This window comes from Mus caroli, unplaced genomic scaffold (assembly GCF_978045245.1).
Source record: "Mus caroli unplaced genomic scaffold, Mus_caroli_1 scaffold_16, whole genome shotgun sequence".
Classification (NCBI taxonomy): Eukaryota; Metazoa; Chordata; class Mammalia; order Rodentia; family Muridae; genus Mus; species Mus caroli.
In genome coordinates this window covers 68,930,332-68,943,830 of record NW_028227271.1, presented here as the reverse complement: position 1 = coordinate 68,943,830, position 13,499 = coordinate 68,930,332, and the positions used below count along the sequence as shown (strand labels likewise).

The following is a 13,499-nucleotide window of genomic DNA, read 5'->3' as shown; positions in this document are numbered from 1 at the left end:
GCTTTCTCAGCTCAGTAGCATCTGGTCTATTCTCTCGAGAGCCAATATTTTCCAACTCATTAGGATCATGTCATTCTGTATGTTGTCAACATTGACTTAGCCAAGCTACCTTTACTTACACAACTGCCAGACTATTAAATAGGTCTCTTGTGGAGTGAAGTCAAATATTCCTCCTACTTACTTCTGTCTTAGAAGAGAGGAAGAAAATATACATACTGTAACATTTAGACATCTGGTTTAAAACCACATCAGTGTAACGCTGAGCAAATTTACAGATTTGGTATTCTTCCCAGGTGTGCATATAAAAAGGACTTTGGAGTTATTGAATACTCTTTAACCACTTAGAAAATGAGTGCGGGATAGTGAGGTTTCCTTGTTCTCTCCCATTTCTCTTTTTAAACTTCTTTCTCTGCCCCCAAATCTGAAAACACAGCTTAAATGTTCTAATGTATATATTTTTGAGTTACTTAAAAAATATCTTGTTGTATAGTGATATTGGCTATGGATATTTGTTTATGTAATAATAATAACAATGAATTAAGTTGTATTTATGTTCCAGTGAAAAGATGAGGACTTCTTTCTTGCTCCTTCTTCATCTTTGTTGTCTTTTTGACTGGGTCTTTTATAATATCTCCTGGGCAGGTCCCTACCTGTAACGGGTCCCTTTCTCACCTCTGGAGTGAGTGGTATAGGTACTAGTTATCACACTCCAATAAAACTTCTCGATATTTAAATCTAAGCACAAAGATTACCGTTTGCAAATTTTGCACCATTTATTTAGTGTGTGTGTATATATAGTCTATATGTATGCATTGTATGCATGTGAGCATACGGGAGCACATAAAGGACTTTAAAGTGTCTTTCTCTATTATTCTTCACCTTATTGACTTGAAACAAGGTGTCTCAGTGAACCATAGCTTGAAGTTTTGACCAAGCTGACTATCCAGTGTGTCTCAGAATCTGATTCTATCCACACTCTTGTTGTAGAGTTAGTTAGAAGCATGAACAGCCATGACTGGCTTTGAATTTGTGTAATGTTTATACCGGGGATTCAAACTCAAGTCCTCTCACTTTCAGAGCAAGAACTCTTTGTCATAGAGTGGTCCCCTCAGTATCAAGTTTTCTGCACGTTAAAGTGTCTGTGTGTCTTTTACTAACTCATTTGCTGTTGCTGTGATAAAACACCATAGCTAAGGCAGCTTACATAACGTATATGAGAGTCCATCATGGTGAAGATACTTGTGAAGTGCGAGGTGTGGTGGCCAGATGAAAGAGCCTATACTTTAAACTCCAAATATGAAGCAGAACAGAATGAACTTGAAGTAGTAGAACTTTTATTCTCAAAGTCCCCCTTCAGCGACATACTTCCTTCATCAAGGTTGCACCCCAGTCCCTTCCAAACGGTGCCATCAACTGGAGACCAAGTGTTTAAATACCTGAGACCCTGGAGACCATGCATACATACATACTTACATACATACATATATTTGTTCACATAATTTAGTATATATGTATACACACATTCATAATATAAATACTTCCATTTGTCTTGGCATTGAGAATTTATTTTTCACACTTGTATTCATATACACATATATTGTACTTGTATTCATCACAAATAACTTGTAGAACTCAAGAACTAGTTAGGTTGTAACTTTCATACTGTATTCTCTTTTAGACATTTGATATGTTTATAAAGTGTTTTTTCAGATACCTCTTAGCCCAAGAATGGCTTTGTGTGTGTGTGTGTGTGTGTGTGTGTGTGTGTGTGTGTGTGTGTTTGTGTGTGTGCACACACTCTTCATCATGCTGGGCAGTGGTGGCGCATGCCTTTAATCCCAGCACTTGGGAGGCAGAGGCAGGCAGATTTCTGAGTTCAAGACCAGACTGGTCCACAGAGTGAGTTCCAGGACAGCCAGGGCTGCACAGAGAAACCCTGTCTGGGAAAAAAAAAATAAAAAAAATAAAAGGACTCGATGAATGCTAGAAAAATTTTAAATACTAGCAAATATACCCTATATAAAATCTTAGTTTTCTTTGAAGACTTGAGAAAAACTCAGTTCTTTAAGTATTTCACTAGAATTTTGAAAACTTTCTTTAGAATGGTTTGTTGGCGTTATAGAAAATCTTTTATAAACATCAAGAGTATATCTGGATGTTGGTGATGATGTGACTACCTAGGAAGGTGTTAAATTTGTTATGACTGAACCTGTCTTTATTAACTATTTGCTTATTAAGTTCAACTGTACTTATCAGTTCTAGTCACCTAATAAACTTGAAAAATATGTACTATGTCATATTCTTAGTGTAGGGACAGTTAGATAACCATAAAGAGACCTGATTATAGTGTGTATTATTTCAGCTATTACAGGATCAGATGTGACTAAAGATACACATTTTGCACCTTAAGGCTATCATAGAGCGTCTGGTAACACATTACAAACTAGACAGCTTCAAACAGCAGCAGTTTCTCATCTCATCATCTTGGAGGTCAAATGCTTGAGGTCAAGGCATTGGTAACTGTTAATTTCACCAAGGAGAACCCTTTTCTTATCCTTGGTGCCTATCAAGCTTTGCTTTTCCTTGGTTTTCAGCTCCTTCTCTAGTTCTGTCTCTGTACTGATTTGAAAATCCAGTTCTCTCTACTCCTCTTCCTCCTGCTCTTCCTTTCCCTCTTCTGCCTGGCCTTCTTCCTCTTTATAGTCTCCCCCTACTCTTCCTTTTCCTTTCTCCCTTCTTTCTTCCCCTCCTCCTTTTTTCCTTCCTCTTCCCTTTCCTTTACTTTCCCCTTTCTCCTTTTCTCCTCCTTCCCTACCTTTTCCTCTTCCCCCTTCTTCCCCATCACCCCTCTTCTGTGTATTAGTCTCTTATTTTATAAGGACAAGAGTTACTCAGTGTAAGAATCTTCCTGTAGTGAAGACATGCTTGGAGGGATAGGCTCAAGGAATCTTACTTTTTATTTAGCATCCACCAGAAGACAAGATGAAAAGGCTTCTGGCAGCCATTCTGCTCACATCTGAATGCAATCTTGAAGGGGTTTGCTTTCCTTTTTTTTTTTTTTTAAAAACTCATACATACCTCTGGCTGGATTCTTGCCCACTGCTTGCATGTCATACACTAGTCTTCCACATGGTCAGAATGAACTTGGAGTGGAACCGAGATGGGGAAAAGGACTTGGTCATCTTCCCAGAGTACAAATGTCCTTCTATGTCAGTATATGCTGGATCTCTGGTGTTCATTATTTCTAGTGGGCTTTCTTATTAAATACTGACAAGTTGGATTATGGTCTGGAGCACTAGGTGTGACCTGCTTTCTTTGCAGGCATCAAAGTGGAAGCAGTTTTACTCTGTAGAACCTGTTGCAGCACCTGTGTATGTCATTGCCAGCTTTTAGATTCATGACTTCATCCCAGAGAGCAGAAGCTGGCTGCCATTGCCACAGAGAGGATTTAAGTTATTGTTATTCATTATCACATACACAGGGACTCTGGGCCTAAAGATCATACTGAGATGTTTTTGTATGTGTTCAGATAGTGTGAAATTTGAGTCTCTTTTGTCAATATACCTTATCCTTATCACTAACATAGTGTCAGCAACTAACCATCAATGGCAACTTAGCTTACCATTATCTGAGAACTAAAGTACTGAAAAATGAAATTCAGTGCTTTGGTCCGTAATATATCACATATTAAATAATTTGTTACTGTTTTTGCTTTTCTGATTATATAATTAAGGTTATATAATCAGGGCAGGTGAGATGGCTCAGCAATTAAGAGCACTGACTGTTCTTCCAGAGGGCCTGCCTGGGTTCAATTCTTAGCGCACACACGACAGCTTACAGCTGTCTGATACTCCAGTTTCAGGGGATCCAATATCCTCATGCAGATAATACATACAAGCACAGCACCAGTGTACATAAAACTAAAATATATATATGTATATTTTATATATATATAGCCACTATTTTTAAAAATTCTCAGTGTTTGCTATGTTCTGTTTCTATCAGTAAGTTTTTAATCATTCCAACAGAATGGGAATGTTGGGAAAGTGTTATATAGGAAGATAACAAGTTATTCTAAAGTTAATGTTCAAGTGCATTTTATGTCTGTGTTTTGCTTAGATAGCACCTTTCACAGTTTTGAATAGAAGTGGTAAGAGAGGATCACTTGTTCATCTGTGCCCAGAGGGAACCACTTGGCTTTTCACCATTAAGTGAGTTGCCAGCTTTGATCTTCTTTCAGAGATCCTTGTGAGACTGAAGGAATCCTCTTTTCTTCTGAGTTTACTGTGCTTGTGCATTGCACTTCTGCTTCCTGAAGGTTCTTTAAATACATTACCCCTGGTTTGTGTTGAAGAATACAAACAAAATGAGATATGGTTGCTAAGTGTCCTGTATCCCTGCTGATGGAGATGGTGTCATGCAGTCTCCCTGAGTCCACTCGTTTGTTCTCTCAGTAGACTTAACATTTCATCTTTTCCCCTGTGAAAAAGTTGTCTAGTTTTTGAGTAATTGATCTATAATTCTATTTCATTTCCCTCTTCTTTCTAATTCTATATTTACTCATTAAAAGACCTAGATGGGAGCAATGAGATGGAAGAGAATATTGCTTGAGCATGCCAGGAATGACACACTTTCTAAGTCATGTCCATGGGAGTGAGGGTGACCCTGTGACGTGTGAGTCTGCTCCATCCTTCAGTTATGCTACATTATAATCAGGATGATGGGAAATTAGAGGAAAAGAGACACAGTTGGTAAGGAGGAGAGGAAGAATCTCAGAGAAGTGGTGTAACAAAGCTGATGTCATTGGCATTCTCAGAATTTACCTAGTGTTTTTCTTTCTTTCCTCTTGAAAACAAAAACTGAATTCAAGTCTGGGCTGACTCAGCCTCACTAGTTACATTGGCTTTATTGAAATGATGCTGTGTTTTTTTGTGGTGCTGGAGACTGATCCTGGGGCTTTACTTATGTAGACAAGTATTCCTCTTCTGAGCTACACCCTCAGCTGCTCTGCTGCTCCAAAGTCTCCTCTGTCCATGCTGTCACCACTTCAGTTAAGATGTCATTCTTTTTCTTTCTTGATCTTAATACTACTTTCTTTTTTTTAATTAGGTATTTTCTTCATTTACATTTCCAATGCTATCCCAAAAGTCCCCTATACCCTCCCCGCCCCCACTCCCCCACCCACCCACTCCCATTTCTTGGTCCTGGGGTTCCCCTGTATTGGGGCATATAAAGTTTGCAAGGCCAATGGGCCTCTCTTTCCACTGATGGCCGACTAGGCCATCTTCTGATACATATGCAGCTAGAGAGACGAGTTCCGGGGGTACTGGTTAGTTCATATTGTTGTTCCACCTATAGGGTTGCAGATCCCTTTAGCTCCTTGATACTACTTTCATAGGGACTTAAAGGAACTACTTTTGGTACATAAAGAATCACATGGCCTGCCCCTAGAAACACAGCAGGTATGACTGCTGTGTCACAAGTGCGTCAGTAGGTGGCAGAGAGAAAGAGGGTGTGTCTATGCTTAGTGTTCTAACCTATGAACAACTGAAAACAGAAAGCCTGATCAGACTAAGAGTCTGGTGCAGCACAAGCTCAGAGCAAGCTGGAGACTAGAAGAACCCCACTTGGAACTGAGGGCCATTGGTGGAAGTGAGCCTGAGATAGAGTATCCTTGCATGGGTCCACTTGGATGGGCTGGGTGAGAAGCGAACTGGAGATGACCACAAGACTGGCACCATGGGGTCTAGACAGGGAGTTAGCCTGAGACACCTACCAGTGGGGCACCTTGAAGGCATGAGTAGGGGCAGACCTTGCCTGGTGCCATAATGCACAAGCTGGGAATAGAACTCCTGAGGTCACTCCTGAGATGACTCCAGGCACTTGGAGACCTTGGGTACCTCTATGAGGAGCAAGTAAATGATAGAGAAATGGATGAGAAAGAGAAACAGAAGGGTGTGTGCACAATGAAGAGAGGCAGTACTGGAGACTCGAAGGTACCAAGGGACAGCCTGAAGTGAGTTGCCAGTAATCCCACCTGGGTCCATAGTGAGGTCCTGGCCTGTGCTGCCCCCGGCACCCATATCTGGGTCCATGGCCTTGTTAGCAGCATGTGTCTGTTACCACCAAAGGCCAGGTATATATCTCTGGTCAGGGCTGTCACCTGGGAACATATTAATATCTGATGGCTGTGCAGTACTCGCCTTGCTCTTTACCTAAGTATCATGCGAGAGCTGGCCCTGGGGGCATGAGAGCAGGAGGCCTGATCCTGTCCCATAAGCAACTGCAATGTTCCATATTTCATGATTTGCAGTTGCACTGCCTCCTCCCAACCCCATCCCAAGAATATGAGTGTGGGAGACCTGGTCCTACCATTCATTAGTCTCCCTTGTGGTGGCATACAAAAGGGAGAGATACTCTCCTACCCCCTCACCTCTCGCTGCCACCTGAGGCAGACAGAAGACCTGGCCCAAGGGTCATGAAAGTAGGAGAGTTGGCCCTGCCCCTCACCAGCTGCACCTCCTGGGAGATCAGGCCCTACACCTTGCCTAGACAGCACAGTAGAGCTAGCTAGCTTTGGATGTCATGGTTTTGTATAAGCACCGAGGGGTTGAGTATGGGAGAACCTCAGATACTTCTCAGGCTCAGATCCAAGTCTTTGAATGGGCCCATCCCAATATCAGTCCCATTAGTGAATATCTGTAGGTCATATGTTACCAATATTGATGGTATCATAAAAGCCAGAGGCCATGAACCAGACCAGGAGGTCATTGAAGTGAACAATTGCAAGACAGTGAACCCACTGAGTGGATTTCAATTGAAACCATAACATCTTCTCCAGGAAAAAAATATCAGAAATCAGACCAACTATGTAATCTGTTGCCTTCTATATATTTTCAAATTGAGGTTTGGCAAGTTTGGGTTAATGTATTTGTGCATATATGTATAGGGTCTCACTAGGTGAGACAGGCTGCCCTGTAACTTCCAGTCCTCTGCTTTTGTTTGCCAAATACAGAGATTATATGGAGACATGTTCCAACACACCCAGACTTGAGCCAAATCTTTTCTATTATTTTGTTTTTTTTTTTAATTAGGTATTTATTTCATTTACATTTCCAATGCTATCCCAAAAGCCCCCCCCCCCCACCCGCTCCCCCACCCACTCCTCCACCCACCCACTCCCACTTCTTGGCCCTGGTGTTCCCCTGTACTGAGGCAGATAAAGTTTGCACGACCAATGGGCCTCTCTTTCCGAGCCAAATCTTACTGGGATATAATTGTGCTTATTCCTTTACATATTATTTTGTAGCCAGTTTTATCTCACAGTGCTTGAATAGCTGTAGTAGATAATGTGACCCACAAATACGAAAATATTTGTTCTTTAATCTTTTACCAGGAAAGTTTTGTTGATCATATACAGTTTATACCCTTGCCCTATTATTTAATACTCTTAAAAAACATTAGTTTTTGTCAAAATTTTTATGAAAAATTCCTGTTTGCCATGTAATTTATAAAATTGACTTAATTGGAAGCTCAGCAACTCCTGGGCTTCAAGTAACTTTTACTTTTAATTTATTTACATTTTTTTTTAAAAAAAGTAATATATATATTTGAGGTGTGTAGGTGTGTGTGTGCTTGTTTGTGTGTGTCCACATCAGGTGCTCTTGGAGAGCAGAGGCATTGAATCACCTGGAATTGGGAGCTTTAGGCAGCTGTGAATGGCCTGATGTGGGTGTGAGCATGAGCGCTAAGTTTATCTGCAAAAGCAGTACATACTCTTAGCCACGGGGCCATCTCCACAGCCCCTGCTTTTATTCTTTGACTCACTATGTTTTCAAAGGTGCCTTATCCAAAATATATGGGTTAAAAATGGTATCTGATATTTCTGGCCTTAGGTAAAAGACCTATGCTTATGATAAATCAATCATAAGGTATTCATACATTCATTTACAACATACTCATTTTTCTTCAGCTTTCTTACTATACTCTAGAGAAACTCCATCATAAAATCTCCTCCTATTTCTTTTCCTCTTGTATCTGCCACGTAGCAAGTGATCACTGAAACATTTAGATGTAAATGAAACTGCCACTGTTAACTTTAGGCAAATTAAAAATAGGCAAATTAAGTTTGGGCAAATTAACATTAGGCAAAACCAATAAGTCCTTTCAACCTGTGAGGTTCTTTGCCATATCTTTGTTCTTTCTTCTTCTATTTCTGCATTCAATTCCTCTTTTTAAAATTTATCAATTCATTTTTAGAACCTAATTCAAATATTAGTTTCTTAAAGGAGCCTTCTTTAAGTTGAAAATACATTCCTAGTATAGGTACTGTGCCTTACTTGTTCCTTAGTTGCTAATATTTCTTCCTCATCAACTGGTACTCACTGAAGGAGGAGGAGGAGGAAGAGATAATTAACTGGTACTTACCTTAGATGATGATGAAGAGGAGGAGGAAGAGGAGGAGGAGGAGGAGGAAGAGGAGGAAGAGGAGGAGGAAGGTGTCTGTGTGTCTGTTTAGAGCGTAGTAGTTAACTAAGTCTTGTAATTTTGAGTCCATCTATTTTCTACCTCATCTACCTGTGGTACATTTGTAGTATGTGTGAGTAAGTGAGCAAATTTACCAGTTCAACATTAAGTTGTGGGTAATAATTCGTTGGCAGTGTAATATGGAAACTATTTTACATGTGGCAGATTGTTAAAATGGAATTGTTATATACCTTCTTATATCTCCAGTCCTTTTTTTTAAATTTTTAATATTTTTTATTACATATTTTCCTCAATTACATTTCCAATGCTATCCCAAAAGTCCCCCATAGCGCCCCCCACTTCCCTACCCACCCATTCCCATTCTTTTGGCCCTGGCATTCCCCTATATTGGGGCATATAAAGTTTGCAAGTCCAATGGGCCTCTCTTTCCAGTGATGGCCGACTAGGCCATCTTTCGATACATATGCAGCTAGAGACTAGAGCTCCGGGGTACTGGTTAGTACATCATGTTGTTCCAACAATAGGGTTGCAGATCCTTTTAGCTCCTTGGGTACTTTCTCTAGCTTCTCCATTGGGAGCCCTGTGATACATCCAATAGCTGACTGTGAGCATCCACTCCTGTGTTTGCTAGGCCCCGGCATCTTCTCACAAGAGACAGCTATATTTGGGTCCTTTCAGCAAAATCTTGCTAGTGTATGCAATGGTGTCAGCGTTTAGAAGCTGATTATGGGATGGATCCCTGGATACGGCAGTCTCTAAATGGTCCATCCTTTCATCACAGCTCCGAACTTTGTCTCTGTAACTCCTTCCATGGGTGTTTTGTTCCCAATTCCAAGAAGGGGCACAGTGTCCACACTTTGGTCATCATTCTTCTTGAGTTTCATGCGTTTAGCAAATTGTATCTTATATCTTGGGTATCCTAAGTTTTGGGCTAATATCCACTTATCAGTGAATACTTATTGTGTGAGTTCTTTTGTGATTGTGTTACCTCACTCAAGATGATGCCCTCCAGGTCCATCCATTTGGCTAGGAATTTCATAAATTCATTCTTTTTAATAGCTGAGTAGTACTCCATTGTGTAAATGTACCATAATTTCTGTATCCTTTCCTCTGTTGAGGGGCATCTGGGTTCTTTCCAGCTTCTGGCTATTATAAATAGGGCTGCTATGAACATAGTGGAGCATGTGTCCTTTTTACCGGTTGGGACATCTTCTGGATATATGCCCAGGAGAGGTATTGCTGGATCCTCCGGTAGTACTATGTCCAATTTTCTGAGGAACCGCCAAACTGATTTCCAGAGTGGTTGTACAAGCTTGCAATCCCACCAACAATGGAGGAGTGTTCCTCTTTCTCCACATCCTCGCCAGCATCTGCTGTCACCTGAATTTTTGATCTTAGCCATTCTGACTGGTGTGAGGTGGAATCTCAGGGTTGTTTTGAGTTGCATTTCCCTGATGATTAAGGATGTTGAACATGTTTTCAGGTGCTTCTCTGCCATTCAGTATTCCTCAGGTGAGAATTCTTTGTTCAGTTCTGAGCCCCATTTTTTAATGGGGTTATTTGACTTTCTGGAGTCCACCTTCTTGAGTTCTTTATATATATTGGATATTAGTCCTTTATCTGATTTAGGATAGGTGAAGATCCTTTCCCAATCTGTTGGTGGTTTTTTTGTCTTTTTGATGGTGTCTTTTGCCTTGCAGAAGCTTTGCAGTTTCATGAGGTCCCACTTGTCAATTCTCGATCTTACAGCACAAGCCATTGCTGTTCTATTCAAGAATTTTTCCCCTGTGCCCATATCTTCAAGGCTTTTCCCCACTTTCTCCTCTATAAGTTTCAGTGTCTCTGGTTTTATGTGAAGTTCCTTGATGCACTTAGACTTGACCTTAGTACAAGGAGATGGGAATGGATCGATTCGCATTCTTCTACATGTTAACAACCAGTTGTGCCAGCACCATTTGTTGAAGATGCTGTCTTTCTTCCACTGGATGTTTTTAGCTCCCTTGTCGAAGATCAAGTGACCATAGGTATGTGGGTTCATTTCTGGGTCTTCAATTCTATTCCATTGGTCTATTTGTCTGTCACTATACCAGTACCATGCAGTTTTTATCACAATTGCTCTGTAGTAAAGCTTTAGGTCCGGCATGGTGATTCCACCAGAGGTTCTTTTATCCTTGAGAAGAGTTTTTGCTATCCTAGGTTTTTTGTTATTCCAGATGAAATTGCAGATTGCACTTTCTAATTCGATGAAGAATTGAGTTGCAATTTTGATGGGGATTGCATTGAATCTGTAGATTGCTTTTGGCAAGATAGCCATTTTTACAATGTTGATCCTGCCAATCCATGAGCATGGGAGATCTTTCCATCTTCTGAGATCTTCTATAATTTCTTTCTTCAGAGACTTGAAGTTTTTATTATACAGATCTTTCACTTCCTTAGTTAGAGTCAAGCCAAGATATTTTATATTATTTGTGACTATTGAGAAGGGTGTTGTTTCCCTAATTTCTTTCTCAGCCTGTTTATTCTTTGTGTAGAGAAAGGCCATTGATTTGTTTGAGTTAATTTTATATCCAGCTACTTCACCGAAGCTGTTTATCAGATTTAGGAGTTCTCTGGTGGAATTTTTAGGGTCACTTATATATACTATCATATCATCTGCAAAAAGTGATATTTTGACTTCATCTTTTCCAATTTGTATCCCCTTGATCTCTTTTTGTTGTCGAATTGCTCTGGCTAGGACTTCAAGTACAATGTTGAATAGGTATGGAGAAAGTGGACAGCCTTATCTAGTCCCTGATTTTAGAGGGATTGCTTCAAGCTTCTCACCATTTACTTTGATGTTGGCTACTGGTTTGCTGTAGATTGCTTTTATCATGTTTAGGTATGGGCCTTGAATTCCTGATCTTTCCAAGACTTTTATCATGCATGGGTGTTGGATCTTGTCAAATGCTTTTTCCGCATCTAACGAGATGACCATGTGGTTTTTGTCTTTGAGTTTGTTTATATACTGGATTACGTTGATGGATTTCCGTATATTGAACCATCCCTGCATCCCTGGGATGAAACCTACTTGGTCAGGATGGATGATTGTTTTGATGTGTTCTTGGATTCGGTTAGCAAGAACTTTATTGAGGATTTTTGCATCAATATTCATAAGGGATATTGGTCTGAAGTTTTCTATCTTTGTTGGGTCTTTTTGTGGTTTAGGTATCAGAGTAATTGTGGCTTCATAGAATGAGTTGGGTAGAGTACCTTCTGTTTCTATTTTGTGGAATAGTTTGTGAAGAACTGGGATTAGATCTTCTTTGAAGGTCTAATAGAACTCTGCACTAAACCCATCTGGTCCTGGGCTTTTTTTAGTTGGGAGACTATTAATGACTGCTTCTATTTCTTTGGGGGATATAGGGCTGTTTAGATCATTAACCTGATCTTGATTCACCTTTGGTACCTGGTATCTGTCTAGGAACGTCTCCATTTAATCCAGGTTCTCCAGTTTTGTTGAGTATAGCCTTTGGTAGAAGGATCTGATGGTGTTTTGGATGTCTTCAGGATCTGTTGTTATGTCTCCTTTTTCATTTCTGATTTTGTTAATTAGGATGCTTTCCCTGTGCCCTCTAGTGAGTCTGGCTAAGGGTTTATCTATCTTGTTGATTTTCTCAAAGAACCAGCTCCTTGATTGGTTGATTCTTTGAATAGTTCTTCTTGTTTCCACTTGGTTGATTTCGCCCCTGAGTTTGATTATTTCCTGCCGTCTACTCCTCGTGGGTGAATTTGCTTCCTTTTGTTCTAGTGCTTTTAGGTGTGTTGTCAAGCTGCTAATGTGTACTCTCTCTAGTTTCCTTTTGGAGGCACTCAGAGGTATGAGTTTTCCTCTTAGAAATGCTTTCATTGCGTCCCATAAGTTTGGGTATGTTGTGGCTTCATTTTCATTGAACTCTAAAAAGTCCTTAATTTCTTTCTTTATTCCTTCCTTGACCAAGGTATCATTGAGAAGAGTGTTGTTCAGTTTCCACGTGAAGGTTGGCTTTCTATTATTTATTTTGTTATTGAAGATCAGCCTTAGTCCATGGTGATCTGATAGGATGCATGGGACAATTTCAATATTTTTGTATCTGTTGAGGCCTGTTTTGTGACCAATTATGTGGTCAATTTTGGAGAAGGTACCATGAGGTGCTGAGAAGAAGGTATATCCTTTTGTTTTAGGATAGAATGTTCTGTAGATATCTGCCAGATCCATTTGATTCATAATTTCTCTTAGTTTCTCTGTGTCCCTGTTTAGTTTCTGTTTCCATGATCTGTCCATTGGTGAAAGTGGTGTGTTGAAGTCTCCCACTATTATTGTATGAGGTGCAATGTGTGCTTTGAGATTTACTAAAGTTTCTTTAATGAATGTGGCTGCCTTTGTATTTGGAGCATAGATATTCAGGATTGATAGTTCCTCTTGGAGGATTTTACCTTTGATGAGTATGAAGTGTCCCTCCCTGTCTTTTTTAATGACTTTGGGTTGGAAGTCAATCTTATCAGATATTAGAATGGCTACTCCAGCTTGTTTCTTTTTACCATTTGCTTGGAAAATTGTTTTCCAGCCTTTCATTCTGAGGTAGTGTCTATCTTTTTCTCTGAGATGAGTTTCCTGTAAGCAGCAAAATGTTGGGTCTTGTTTGTGTAGCCAGTTTGTTAGTCTATGTCTTTTTATCGGGGAGTTGAGTCCATTGATATTAAGAGATATTAAGGAAAAGTAATTGTTGTTTCCTGTTATTTTTGTTGTTAAAGTTGGCATTCTGTTCTTGTGGCTGTCTTCTTTTAGGTTTGTTGAGTGATTACCTTCTTGTTGTTTCTAGGGCGTGGTTCCTGTCCTTGTATTGGTTTTTTTCTGTTATTATCCTTTGAAGGGCTGGATTTGTGGAGAGATAATGTGTGAATTTGGTTTTGTCGTGGAATACTTTGGTTTCTCCATCTATGTTAATTGAGAGTTTGGCTGGGTATAGTAGCCTGGGCTGGAGTTTGTGTTCTTT

At 40.0% G+C, this 13,499-nt stretch overlaps 1 protein-coding gene and 1 non-coding gene across 3 annotated transcripts in view; both read left to right on the top strand.

The window, feature by feature from the left end:
• The window catches only part of Vps13b (vacuolar protein sorting 13 homolog B), a 553,787-nt gene that overhangs the window by 90,211 nt on the left and 450,077 nt on the right, over positions 1-13,499 (top strand). The gene's annotated exons all lie outside the window — the stretch shown is intronic.
• LOC115029476 (small nucleolar RNA SNORA17) lies at positions 5,441-5,570 on the top strand. The gene has a single exon (XR_003835051.1). It is a non-coding gene; the product is annotated as a small nucleolar RNA SNORA17 (small nucleolar RNA).